Source organism: Dama dama, chromosome 9 (genome assembly GCF_033118175.1).
Source record: "Dama dama isolate Ldn47 chromosome 9, ASM3311817v1, whole genome shotgun sequence".
NCBI lineage: Eukaryota > Metazoa > Chordata > Mammalia > Artiodactyla > Cervidae > Dama > Dama dama.
In genome coordinates, this window is record NC_083689.1 from 54,023,810 (window position 1) to 54,038,607 (window position 14,798).

The following is a 14,798-nucleotide window of genomic DNA, read 5'->3' on the forward strand; positions in this document are numbered from 1 at the left end:
AATAGATATGATGGTTGTGCAACTCTGTGAATATAATAAAAAGTCACTGAATTATACACTTTGGATGAATCATGTGGTACACGAATTATATTTCAATAAAGGTGTTAAAAAATAAAAAGAATGGTAGGGGCCAGAACCTGGTATCTAATTAGCAGAGTCACAACAAGGAGGCTGAAAACCTCTAGGGTCTCCAAGACCAAAGGAATTACCACTGCTGGGCAAGAACTGGGGAATTCTCCAATACCAACTCTAGGAACATACTAGTTAAGTGAGCCCAAGGGAAGAACCATAAGCCTTAGGAGGTTTCTGCAGGTTGTTTTCAGAAACCTGTGTTTGTTCATCTCCCATGAATATATCCATGTCCAAAGGGGATAATGTGTAGTGATGCAAACTAGAGCTATGTTCCTTCTCTCGATCCTTTGCTCTTTTCAATGACAACATATTTATTTCAGAATCCTTAACTCCAGCCTGGATATATCTCCTGTTCATTAAAACTATAGGATCACAGAGCTGGAAGATCATCTCATTTGAAAGATACAGAAACTGAGGGTCCAGAGGAGATTGACCCGCATGATCACACAGCCAGTAAATGGCACAGTTGTTTTTGTTCAGTCACTAAGTCATGTCTGACTCTTTGCCACCCCATGAACTGCAGCATGCTAGGCTTCCCTGTCCTTTACTATCTCCTGGATAGTAAAGGAGTTTGCTCCAAACTCATGTCCATTGAGTCAGTGATGCTATCCAACTATTTTCATCCTCTGTTGCCCCCTTCTCCTCCTGCCCTCAATCTTTCCCAGCATCAGGGTCTTTTCCCAAGGGACTCAAGAGTCTTCTCTAGCCCCACAGTTTTCAAATCCGTACATGACTACTGGAAAAACCATAGCTTTGACTATATGGATCTTTGTCAGCAAAGTGATGTCTCTGCTTTTTAATATGCTGTCGAGGTTTGTCATAGTTTTTCTTCCAAGAAGCAAGCGTATTTTAATTTTGTGGCTGCAGTCACCATCCACAGTGATTCTGGAGCCCAAGATGTTAAAATCTGTCACTGTTTCCATTTTTTCCCCATCTATTTGCCATGAAGTGATGAGACTGGATACCATGATCTTAGTGTTTTAAATGTTGAGTTTCAAGACAGCTTTTTCACTCTCCTCTTTCACCCTCATCAAGAGGCTCTTTAGAACCAATGGGCGCTCGGAAGGCCGGCTCGGTGCTGCCGCGGGCTCTGCCGGGAGCGCCGGGCCGGCGGCGGCCATGTGGCTCTTCTGCCGGGGCTGTGGGAATGGGCTGATCGTCGAGGAGGGGCAGCGCTGCCACCGCTTCGCCTGCAACACCTGCCCCTACGTGCACAACGTCACGCGCAAGGTAACAAATCGGAAGTATCCAAGCTGAAAGAAGTGGATGATGTGCCTGGTGGAGCAGCTGCCTGGGAGAATACTGACTCTACTGCAGAGCCGTGTCCCAAGTGTGAACATCCTCGAGCCTATTTCATGCAGCTTCAGACCCGCTCTGCAGATGAGCCCGTGACCACCTTCTACAAGTGCTGCAACGCTCAGTGTGGACACCGATGGCGGGACTGAGGCCAGGATGGCCCAGCTGCGTCGTCGTCTGCGTGCTTTACTGCCCAGGGTGTATTCCCAGCTGCGAGTGTGAACCGTGTGTTCTGAGGGTCTTGGCTAGTGTGGTGGAAAGCTGACCCTTTAAGGGTGGCTGTCCAGGGGGTCAGGAAGTATAGCCGGCCTCCCAGTCAGCAGATTAACTCCTTGATGTACAGGATGTCCAAATTCTGCCCATGCTGTGTGTGGAGAGGAGTATCCGTAACTGAGTGCCTCCTGTTTAAGGTCCTGTTCTTCCTCTTTTATGTTTGTTGGGCAATTGATATTCTCCTACCATCAGCCAACACTGTTTAATATTTACATTGTTTGTACAACTAATGAAGTAAATCTTATTAGTTTAGCACATTAGATGCCCCTCAGTATTTAACTGTTAATTACAAACTTATTTAATCAAAATTTATCCTGAATATTTAATTAAAGTTAACAGTCTTGTTATAAAAAAAAAAAAAAAAAAAGGCTCTTTAGTTCTTCATTTTCTGCCCTTAGGGTTGTTATCATCTGCATATCTAAGGTTGATATTTCTCCCGGTAATCTTGATTCCAGCTTTTGATTCATCCAGCCCAGCATTTCGCATGATGTACTCTATATTGACATAAATAAGCAATATACAGTCTTATAGACAATATACAGCCTTGACATAGTCCTTTCCCAATATTGAACCAGTCTGTTGTTCCACGTTGGTTATAACTGTTGCTTCTTGACCTGCATACAGGTTTCTCAGGAGGCAGGTAAGTTTGTATGGTAATCCTATCTCTTTAAAAATTTTCCACAGTTGTAATCCAGAGTCAAAGGCTTTAGTGTAGTCAATGAAGCAGAAGTAGATGTTTTTCTGCATCTCCCCTGCTTTTTCCCTGATCCAAGGGATGTTGGCAATTTGACCTCTGCTTCCTCTGGCCTTTCCTAAATCCAGTTTATACATCTCGAAGTTCTTGGTTCATGTACTATTGAAGCCTAGCTTGAAGGATTTTTGAGCATTACCTTGCTAGCATCTGAAATGAGTGCAATTGTATGGTAGTTTGAACATTCTTTGGCATTGCCTTTCATTCCTTTGGATTGGAATGAAAACTGACCTTTTCCAGTCTTGTGGCCACTGCTGGGTTTTCCAAATTTGCTGACATATTGAGTGTAGCACTTTAACAGCATCATCTTTTAGGATTTTTAAATAGCTCAGCTGGAATTCCATCACCTCCACTAGCTTTTTTGTAGTAGTGCTTCCTAAGGCCCACTTGACTTCACATTCCAGGATGTCTGGCTCTAGGTGAGTGATCACACCATCGTGGTTATCTGGGTCTTTAAGATCTTTTTTGTATAATTCTTCTGTATATTCTTGCCACCTCTTCTTAATATCTTCTGCTTCTGTTAGGTCCATACCATTTCTGTCCTTTTTGTGCCCATCTTTGCATGAAATGTTCCCTTGATATCTCTCATTTTCTTGAAGAGATCTCTAGTCTTTCCCATTCGATTATTTTCCTCTATTTCTTTGCACTGTTCACTTAAGAAGGCTTTCTCTTAATGGCACAGAGGAGACTCAAATCATGATGAAATGCCTTATGCCTAAATTCCCCATCCTAGTGACTATATCCCTAATGAATCAGTAATGGCCTAAGGAAAGAAGGGCTCAGACCAGGAGAGGGGTGGATGGTAGGAGGGAAAGGAGAAGCTTAGGTGAATGTGGAGATAGAAGGGGAGAAATAAGGAAAAGGCAGTTACTATTATGTTGGTTTACATTTTTTTCTCTTTAAGTTTGATTTCTTTCCATTTTGATTTAATTAACTATGTGGTCCTATGGCCTAGAAGAATTGTTCATTCTTAAAGGCCATTGAAGGGTCTGTGCTTACTTGCTCAGCTGTGTCTGACTCTTTGCAACTCTGTGAACAATAGCCCACCAGTCTCCTCTGTCCATGGGGATTCTCCAGGCAAGAATACTGGAGTGGGTTGCCATGCCCTCCTCCAGGGGATCTTCCCAACCCAGGGATTGAACCCAGGTCTCCCACATTGCAAGCAGATTCTTTACCAGCTGAGCTACCAGGGAGGCTCATTGAAGGGCTTAGGCCATTTTAAGAAACAGGCCAAAGCAGAAGGAAGGGAGTCCAAGTATTACTGCTTTAGGGATGTCCCAGGCTCCTTCCTGTCCATGCTATTGAGCCCAGGTGGACCACATGTGGCCCCTGACAGTTTATCTTTACTGGCTAACTCTGGGGTTTCTAAATAAACTCCTTAACGGCTGTGAAGTTGCATCACTCTCATCTGCCCTTTCCTAGTCTTTTTACCCACCACAACCCATAAGTCTTATCTGGAGACTTAGACGAGGAGAAGAAGGGAAAGAAGTACATCTTCCCTTTCACAGACTGATATCAGAGATATGCAGAGCATAGTTCACACCTCTCATTCCCATGCTTGGCTAATGATGAGTGATGGCTGAGTGGGAAAAGACTGAAAACCCAGCAGAGTCTCCACAGGTCATCTATTCCACTCTTCTGCCTCCACTGGAACTGCTATATTACAGTGCTGCAGCAGCTCTGAAACTTTTTGGTCTCAGAATCCCTTTACACTCTGAAAAATTATTACAGACTCAAAGAACTCTTGTTTATATATGTAGGCTTTGTCTATTGATATTTTTGTCTATCAGTGTTTACTGTATCAGAAATTTAAGCTGAGGAAATTTTTTTTTTTCTTAGCCATACTGTGCGGCATGTGGGATCTTTGTTCCCTGACCAGAAATCAAACCAGTGCCCCCTGTACTTAAAGTGTGAGTCTTAACCACTGGGCCACCAGAGAAGTCCCTAAACTGAGACATTTTTTAAAATCTGTAATTTGATTTCATAAATGTGAACACAAGTTACATATTTTTATGAAAAAAATGTGTCTTTCAAAATAAAAAGAATTTAATGAGAAGAGTAGAATTTTTAATGTCTGGCTTAATAAAAGACAGATGGATTCTCTTATCTGCTTCCACATTCAGTCAGTTGCAATATAGCATTTTGGTTGAATAATAGGAAGCAAATTTGGACTTGCACAGATATGAGTTGGAAAAGGGAAAAATATTTTAATGGCTTTTCCAGATAAGCTTAGTTATTTTCTTTAATACCACACCAAAATTAAATGATTGTTAGTTTTGTAAAGGTTTAAAACATAACTGTAAAATTTTCATGCTCTGTTACATTAAAATCCATTGGTCTATCTTTGGATGCTTCTTTTATTCATTTATGGGTTTGCAACATCAAATATTGATCATTTGGGCAATATTGGTCCATTGAGTTATGAAGGACTTGCAAATACTGACACATTTAACAATATAATTGTAAAAAACCACATTTGTTAATATTATAAGTATCTCTTCAGAAAAATCTTTACGTTTAGGGAAACAGTAAACCAATGGTTGTGGATACAAAAGTCCTCATTTTTGCCCCAAAGCCTGAATTTTATAACTGGAAACAGATACTGTCAGCTGTTTCCTTTCAAGTGGCAGGCTCCAGAAAATGTCTGCCAAACACACAAGTCTGAATTACCAAAATTTATCTGTCAGTCACACTTTCAAGTAAAAATGATATTACATGAAAAAGTGGTTAGTTCAGCTTTGCAACTGGAATAGTTGCCTAAGTGATTTTCCTTGAGACAATCAATGCATTTGAGACAAACAATGTATTTGAGACAAGCAATGTATAGGAGTACTTTATGTATACTTCCCATTTCCTCATGCAGAATGTTTAAAATATATATACTCAAGGGCTGAGTTTTAATAAAATTAGTTTTACCACTCTGTTAAGGATATTCATAGTAAACTTGGCTTTTTTTCCCTTTGAGTGCTGATTAGGGGAGACTACATTAACTACTAGTACAGTTTGATACCATTGCCTTGACTAGTGCTAAGGCACCAGCAATTTGAACCCACCATTGCTTCTGTACTATCAGAAAGTCAACACGGTGAAATGTAGTATAGAATGATAATGGAAACAGTTTGACTCACAGCCCTGAAAAGGCTCTGGGGCCTCCAGGAGTCTATAAACTATACTATGAGAACTGGCAATATATGCATGTGTGTATGCATGGAAATATATGTAAAATAGTTATCTACTAAGTTGACATTTCTCTGAGTTAAATATAATTCCCTACATTTGGCCTACAAAAAGGCACATTCTAAATTTTAATTAATTTGCTTCCCCCCCCCAAGTTTAATTTATTAGATAAGTAACAGAACAATAAAGATATTTTAAATTAAAAAAAATCATCTACCAATTTCTACAGTTTAATTTTAAGGTAGTAATGGGAGTGCTTTTGAAAATCTTTTATTACAAAAGTATTGTATGCTCATCATAAATTCAAACAATAAATGTACAAATAAAATATTTTTATTCAAAAGCAGAAATAACTGCATATACTTTTTCACTCAGCAGTTTACCATGAACATTTTACTTACAGGGAATAATTTGGTGGTCCAGTGGCTAAGACTCCACACTCCTAATGCAGGGGGGCTGAGTTAAATCCCTGGCCAGGGAACTAGATCCCATATGACATAACTAAGATCTGACATAGCCAAATAAATAAATGTATTTTTAAAATTTTTACAGATTTCACTCATTCTTCTTAACAAATATATACTAAGTTATTTTATAGCCATACAGCAATTTATTTAGCCACTTTTTTTTTTTAAGCCATTTTCTTATTGACAGACAAGCAGGGTTTCAATGAATATCTTTGTACAAATATTTCTGAGCTCATATTTGAGTGTCTCTGTGCACTATACCCCCCAGAATTGGAAGCGGACTTGCTAATCAAGCAGTATGTACATTTAAAAATTTTAAGGCATTTCCAAACTGATTTCCCTAAAGACTGTATCAATTTACACACCTGATTGTTCTGCCCATAGTCCGAGTCCCTGGTCGGGAAAGAAGACTCCTCGAAACAATGCAACTTGCAATAGGGGAATTTATTACTGACTCGAGCCAGGGCCTCCCGCCCTCACCAAGTGTGTGAGGACGAAAAGGCCCCGAGCCCCAGTTCTCTTGGGTATTTATTAGGTCAAAAAAAGCAGCAGGTAGTTGGCGCAAGCGGATTGATTACACAGTAGGTAGTTGGCGCAAGCGGATTGGTTACACAGTCGCAAGGTAATTTTTGTTGGCCCAACGTGGGGCTTTCAGCTTTCCCCTGATAGGTTCCCTTTTTTTTCGCTAGGCATATGTTGATTGGCTGGCTCCAGGAGGCCTGATAATTATGTTACCCTGGGAAACCAGGCCTACTCCTAATCTAGGCTGCCTGTCATGGCGTTAGCCGTGACAGCCTCACACTGATAAAGGTATATGAGAAAGGAACATGGGACTTCTGAGTGTAACTGTTGCGTATGAGATGATTGGACTTCCCTAGTAGCTCAGATGGTAAAGAATCTGCCTGCAATGCAGGAGACCTGGGTTTGACCTCTGTGTCAGGAAGATCCCCTGAAGCAGGAAATGGCAACCTGCATCAGTATTCTTGCCTGGAGAATCCCATGGACAGAGGTGACTGGCGGGCTATAGTCCATGGGGTCACAGAGAGTTGGACATGACTGAGCGACTTTCACTTCACATGAGATGATCAGGGTCTGAACAGTGGTCTCACTATTGTTCTCCAGGGTTTGTTTGCTTGTTTTTAATATTTCTCAATCCTTTGGTCACTCTTCAGGGATCCTAGTACTCATTGAAAATCCCAACTAGATACATCAATATTGCTGCTTTCTTAGGATTCTCTATTATGGCTCAATTTTGTATAAAAACCCTGCCAGATTATGGGCAGAGGTATTGGGACAGTCAAGGGCTTTAGCCAAACCCCAGAGGCCACTGACAGGCTTGCCCACTTCTCAGACATTTGTCCTACATAACTCTTGTACTGGTGAAGCAATCTTCAACTGACAAACCTTTTGCATCTACTTATGTCTGCTGGAAAAGTCCCAACTCTGGCTGTTTTCTTCTTGTCACCAGTGTGCCAATGCCAGGACTTAAGAGGGCCCTCTAAGTGAGAAGTTTCAAGGCAGAGTCCTGAACACAGTTTTTCTTATAGCTTCTGTGAACTTGTATCAGACTCATGTCTCAACTAGACTGTCCATAGGTATCTTTTTGGGGCCATAGCAGACACCATGCCACTTCTTTAGGTCAGAACATCTGGGAGGTGGCATTTGTAGCTGCCCTGCAGGTGAACGCCATGCTGCGTCTCCTGATTTATGAGCCTGCCTGGATGAACAAGGGGTGTGGTAAACTGAGTTCAGTTCAAACACTCCACAAGAGTCTCTAAGATCAGCCTTCAGAATGACTCAGTTCTCACATGTAAGTCAAAATTCCTCCCCGAGCTGGAATCCTGGGCTTGCTGTCTTCTCACTTTGGTAAGCAATAATGTACCTCAGATTTTTATAGAAAACAGAGGGTTAGATAGATGGGGTCATATAGGAACCAGAGGTTTTCCTGGAAGATACAGACACTAATTCCCATTCCTCCTCTCCTTTATTAAAAGGTGGAGTACTTATTTAAAAGACTAAAGGACTCCTTAAGAGCTCTTAGGATTCAAAATTGCTGATTTACTACATGCCAGACCACTATGACTTGAAAAATAAGTTGATTCTTGCTGTGAGGGTTACTATTTAACTGTTCTCTCATCAGTTACTACTTAACAATGCTCAAACCATGAGATTCTAAACTTTTGCCAGTCCTGAGACTTTCTAAAGTCTATGGAAGAAGGCTGTGGTACCAGCCAAAAAGAGCTTCTAGAGAAGATGGATGTGGCTGCCCAAGCTGTAGGACACAAGTGGAAATTTGGAGTGGTTAGCCTCACGTTCTCCAACTGTGGAACAGGAGAGGTAGGAGCTTCATTGTGATGCACATGGTAGGGTTTTGGCTTTCTCCAAGGCATCTATTGATTGCATTCTCTTTGAACCCTGTTCTTGTCAATGTATTTATACAACCGTGGACTAGTGATCTGGGCTGAACTGGAACCCCTATATACTCGCTGGTTCTTATTTCTCAGTGTTATTCTTCACTTTCCCTTTGAATTAGTACTGAGGGATGGTGGGAAGCTCAAAGAATTGCTACTAGTAACATTTTCAGTATGCATCTTTCAGTGCAGGCAATACCTAAAACATGTTTACCAAGGACCCACCTCAGGGGTAAGTGACTTAACTTTCATCGCAAACCACATGACTTTTTGCAAAGAGATGTTTCTTTTGTGAAAAGCTACAACTTGACATCTTTTAAAAATTTGTTTCCAGTTATGGTAAAGATATACATCTGCTTCTGTTCAGTATATTTCTCTTGAGGGTTTCTTGCTGACTTACCATGCAATGTTCTATATCAGCTAAGTTCCTCACATTGTTTTCTGAAACAAACAGACTTCTTAATCCGAAAAAGAATCATTCCTGCTTAATTTTTCCAACACTGCCAATAAATATCCTATTTGATCAGTTACTTGGCTTTATACCAAAAGTGATTTTTTTTAACAAACTTTATTAAATTTTTCCTGATCACTAGAGTAATACATTATTCATAGAAAAATTAAAAACATAAATAAAATAAATAAAAATCATCCATTATCCCACCATCCACAGATAATCTCTCTCCTGGTGTATGCCATTTTGATGTATAGGAATATTCTATTCATTTTAGTGTATTGGGATTACTACACACCCTTTGTTTTATAATTTTATATTTTATTTAATATAATGTGAACTTCATTTTTAGTGACTATGATCAAATTGTATAGCAAAATTCAGCTAACATCAATCAATTCCTGTTAGATATTTGGGTTTTATTAATTTTTTTGCTATATATTTTGTGCCATGTCTGATTAACTCTTAAATTCCTAGAAGTCCAAGGAATAAGCATTTTCTAAAAGAAAATTTTATGAGAGTAGATCTTAAAAGTTCTCATCACAGAAAACAACTGTAACTATGTAAGGTGACATATGTTAACTAAACTTACTGTGATAATAATTTTGCAAATATATACATATATCATATTGGGCTTCCCTGGTGGCTCAGCAGTAAAGAATCCACCTGCAATGCAGGAGACAAAGGAGATGCAGGTTCAGTCCCTGGGTAGGGAAGATTCCCTGGAGGAGGACATGGCAACCCACTCAAATATTCTTGCCTGGAGAATCCCATGGATAGAGGAGCCTGGCCCTCTATATTCCACAGGGTCACAAAGAGTCGGACATGACTGAAGCGACTAAGCATGCACGCGTGCACATATATCAAATCATTATGTTGTATACCCTAAACTAATACAATTAGTGTCAAAAATTATATGTCAATTATATCTCAAAAAAAAAACTGGAAAAACTCAATAAACACAAAATAAATGAATGTAAGTAATTAAAATTTAATTTAAAATAAAAACTTTAAATTTTGGAATAGTTTTAAAGAAAAGTTGCAAAGATAATACAGAGTTCCCAAATAGCCCATCCTGTTTCCTCTGCGACTAACATCTTACATTAGTATGGTGCATTTGTCACAATTAATGAGCCAACATTGATATATTATTATTAGCTGGTTGACACACTATTATCAACTAAGGTCCATACTTTGTTCAGATTTCTTTCTTGTTTACCTCATATCCTTTTTCTGTTCCAGGATCCCATTCAGTATACCACATTACTTTTAGTCATCATGTCTCCTTGGTTTCATTTTGACTATGGCATTTCTTAGACTACTTGCACATAATGTCAAGGATATATACTATCAACATGGTTCACAACTGTTGATGTTAGTCTTGATACCTGGCTGAAGTAGTGTTTGTCAGTTTTCTCCACTATAAAATTACTGTTCCCCCTCCCTTTTCCATACTGTACTCTTTAGAAGGATGTCACTAAGCACAGCCTACACTTAAAAGGGAGTTACACTTCACCTCCTTGAGAGCAAAGTAACTACATAAAGTTGGAATTTTTCTACATGGAAGATTTATTTATTCTCTCCATTCATTTATTCAGTCATTTACTTATATCCATGTGAACTCATATTTATTTTATACTTTGGGTTATAATCCACTACTATTTATTTGCTCAAATTGTCTCAGCTTTGGCCACTGGGAATTCTTTCAGTTAGCTCCTGTATCTCTCTGAGATACCCTCATTATTTTGTGTATGATTAGTACTTTCTTCCTTTCTGGCACTATGAAGTGATCTAGGCTCATCTTGTATATTTCCTGCCCCAGTCCTAGAATCAGTCACTTCTCTAGGCATCCATGGTTCCTTTTATTGAAGCATGATATTAAAAACCAAGATCTGGGTATAAAGTATGCATGTTGCTACTGGAATGTCATTTCTAGCTGACAGAGCAAGAAAAAAAATGTATCTAATTTGTGTATATATAAATACCTACATATATTTCTACATATATCCACTTGTAACTATATTAAACTAAATATGAGTTCATACTGATGTTTCCAACTCTGACAGCCATCACCTCACAGATCATTGTAGCCTATTCCCCTTGTTTATCTGCAATGTCCCACTCCAACTGTGAGAAAGTAGGCTCCTACCATCTGTCATCTATTTACATAATTGTTCAATTCCCATACATATACATAGTTGTTTCAAAACTGCTAATGTGTATCTCCATGGGAAACAACTTGATCAACAATAGTACAGTGCTTATGTGCTGTTTCTTTTGTCTTTAGTCTTAGAGCCACCCACCAGTCTTCTTTGTCCATGGGATTTTCCAGGCAAGAATACTGGAGTGGGTGGCCATTTCTTTCTCCAAGGGATCTTTCCCACCCATGGATCGAACCTGGGGCCTCCTGCACTGCAGAGAGATTCTTTATCAACTGAGCTACCAGGGAAGCTCAGCCTTAGAGCCACTACTTATTTCCAAAGTTACATAGGTCAGTATATCTTCCTCCACTCTCTTCAGTGAGGTTGTTTCACACATCTGTGATATAATTAGATTCTTTCATCATAGTCTGCATTCCATTCTGGGATCCCCTGGCCTACTAAATGATTAAAAAATTTTTTTCATATATTAAACATCACTCTTTGTACTGTAATGTTCTATAGGTTTGTTAAATGAATAGCATCATATAGAATACAATATCATAACAGAATTTCACCACTGTAAAAAATCTTCTGCTTCACTTATTCAACTCTTCCCCTACTTCAATCCCTGGCATACTGATCTGTTTACTATCTCCTTACTTTTGCCTTTTCCAGAATATCATATAAATAGGATCATACAGTATGTGGCCTTTTCAAACTGGCTTCTTTCACTTAGCAATATGCATTTAAAATTCATCTTGGTCTGTGCATAGTTTGACAGTTCAATCCTTTTTATAGTATTCCACTGTATGGCTGTATCACAGTTTGCTTTTATTGAAGGACACCATGGTTGCTTCCAGAAGCAATGATTATGAAGAAAGCTTCTATAAACATCTCCGTGAAGGATTTTACATGGATATGTTTTCAAACGAGTGTAAATACTTAATACTGCACTTGTAGATTGTATGAAAGAGCATGTTTAGCATTGTAAGAACTTTCCAAACTCTTTTCCAGAATGGCTGTACCATTCTTCATTCTCATCAGTAATGAATGAGAGTTCCTGTTGTTTTGCATCCTCACCAGCAATTGGTACAGTCAGTTCTTTTTTCCAGTAGTTGTGTATGGATGTGAGAGTTGGACCATAAAGAAGGCTGAGTGCCAAATAATCAATGCTTTTGAATTGTTGTGCTAGAAAAGATTCTTGAGAGTCCCTTGAACTGCAAGGAGATCAAACCAGTTGATCCTAAAGGAAATCAACCTTGAATATATTGGAAGGACTGATGCTGAAGCTCCAATTCTTTGGACACCTGATGCAAAGAGCCAACTCACTGGAAAAGGCACTGATGCTGGGAAAAATTGAAGGCAAAAGGAGAGGGGGCAGCACAGGATGTGATGGTTAGATAGCATCATTGACTCAATGGACATAAATTTGAACAAACTCTGGGACACAGTGAAGGACAGGGGAGCCTGGCATGCTGCAGTCCATAGAGTTGCAAGGGGCTAGACATGACTTGGTAATTGAACAACAACAATAGGAGGAAATAAAAATTTAAAGAAAGATCTTGATACACAGTGCCACATTTCTCTTCAGAAGTTTGTACTTATTTCTCTGAAGTAACTTGTTCCTAACTCTATTGTTCCCCACATTTCATCAGGCACCAAGTCATGCTGATTTTTATGCTTGTTGACAGTTCCATTCTCTCCATTCTGAAAGCCACTCCCCTGATTCAGGCTTTCATTACCTCACACCATGACTAAACACAACAGCAAGACTGCTTGTTTCCTAGACTCCAGTACCTCCTTGTTACATATCCCAACCATACAATGCAGTCCAAACAAAACAAAACCAAACAAAAAGATGTAATCTCCCTTTGACAATTTTTATCTTGGTAACTTTTTCTTTTCAATAACTACGAAGTAAAATTTAAAGCCCTCCATCCAGTATTCAACATTTCTTTAACCAAATTTCTCTTTAATCTTCTTTCTGATTTCCCTGCACTGACCAAATTAGTCTTTTAGCCATTCCTTCCCATTTGGAAGGCTTTACTTCTTTTATTTTCCTCAGTTAGTTCCGAGTCCAAAATGATAATAATCAAAGCTTCTGCCTAAACTCAATACTGCAGAGTAGTTTATTCAGTTCAGTTCAGTCGCTCAGTCATATCCGACTCTTTGCAACCCCATGGACTGTAGCACAGCAGGCTTCCCTGTCTATCACCATCTCTCGGTGCTTGCTCAAACTCATGTTCATTGAGTCGGTGATGCCATCCAGCCATCTCATCCTCTGTCATCCCCTTCTCCTTCTGCCTTCAATCTTTCCCAGCATCAGGGTCTATTCCAAGGGGTCAGTTCTTTACATCAGGTGGCCAGACTATTGGAGCTTTAGCATCAGTCCTTCCAATGAATATTCAGGACTAATTTCCTTTAGGATGGACTGGTTGGATCTCCTTGTAGTCCAAGGGACTCTCAAGAGTCTTCTCCAACACCATAGCTCAAAAGCATCAATTCTTTGGCGCTCAGCTTTCTTTACAGTCCAACTCTCACATCCATACATGACTACTGGAAAAACCATAGCTTTGACTAGATGGGCCTTTGTCGGCAAAGTAATGTCTCTGCTTTTTAATATGCTGCCTAGGTTGGTCATAGCTTTTCTTCCAAGGAGCAAGCATCTTTTAATTTCATGGCTGCAGTCACCATCTGCAGTGATTTTGGAGCCCCCCCCAAATAAAGTCTTTCACTGTTTCCATTGTTTCCCCATCTATTTGCCATGAAGTGATGGGACTGGATGCCATTATCTTAGTTTTTTGAATGCTGAGTTTTAAGCCAGATTTTTCACCCTCCTCTTTCACTTTCATCAGAAGGCTCTTTAGTCCTTCTTTGCTTCCTGCCATAAGGGTGGTGTCATCTTCATATCTGAGGTTATTGATATTTCTCCTGGCAATCTTGATTCCAGCTTGTGCTTTATCCAGTAGTCAAATTTGCTTTTCGGTTGTTTAATAGTATTCTTTATTAGTCCCACTTGCATTTTACTACCAAATCTTAGTTAATAAGTATATTCATCAGTGTGACTGAAAAGAGGTACTTTAAATCATTTGCTTCTTTTATGTTTTCTCTAAAGACTTGGCAAAGTACCATGTACAACAGGAATTAAATAAATGTGAGTTGAATGAACATGTGAAAAAATTGCAAATGTAATTTGAAATATTTTATTTAAATTTTTATTACACAAAAAATATATCTTCATTGTGGGGGTAAAAAAAGTCTATCAAAAAAGAAAAAATTTAAATAAATCTCCATACAATTCCAATATCCAAAGATAATTACTATTAACATCTTGGTTTTACATGTAACATACCATACTTTTTCCATACATGTATGATATTTGATTTGAAGTGATGACTATGCTTTGTAATATGGAATGTCTCTTAAGTTATGTACCTTTAAAATGTACCTCAAGAGGCTTCCTGAGTAGCTTATTAGTAAAGAATCTGCCTGCCAATGCAGGAGACATGGTTCCATCCCTGGTCTGGGAAAATTCTACATGCTGCAAGTAAGCCTATGCTGCTGCTAAGTCACGTCAGTCGTGTCCAACTCTGTGCAACCCCATAGACAGCAGCCCACCAGGCTCTCCTGTCCCTGGGATTCTCCAGGCAAGAACACTGGAGTGGGTTGCCATTTCCTTCTCCAGTGCATGAAAGTGAA

General features: G+C 39.3%; 1 pseudogene; it reads left to right on the forward strand.

The window, feature by feature from the left end:
* Positions 1–1,251: 1,251 nt before the first annotated feature.
* On the forward strand, positions 1,252–2,058 carry LOC133061414 (DNA-directed RNA polymerase III subunit RPC10-like; annotated as a pseudogene).
* Positions 2,059–14,798: the final 12,740 nt, after the last annotated feature.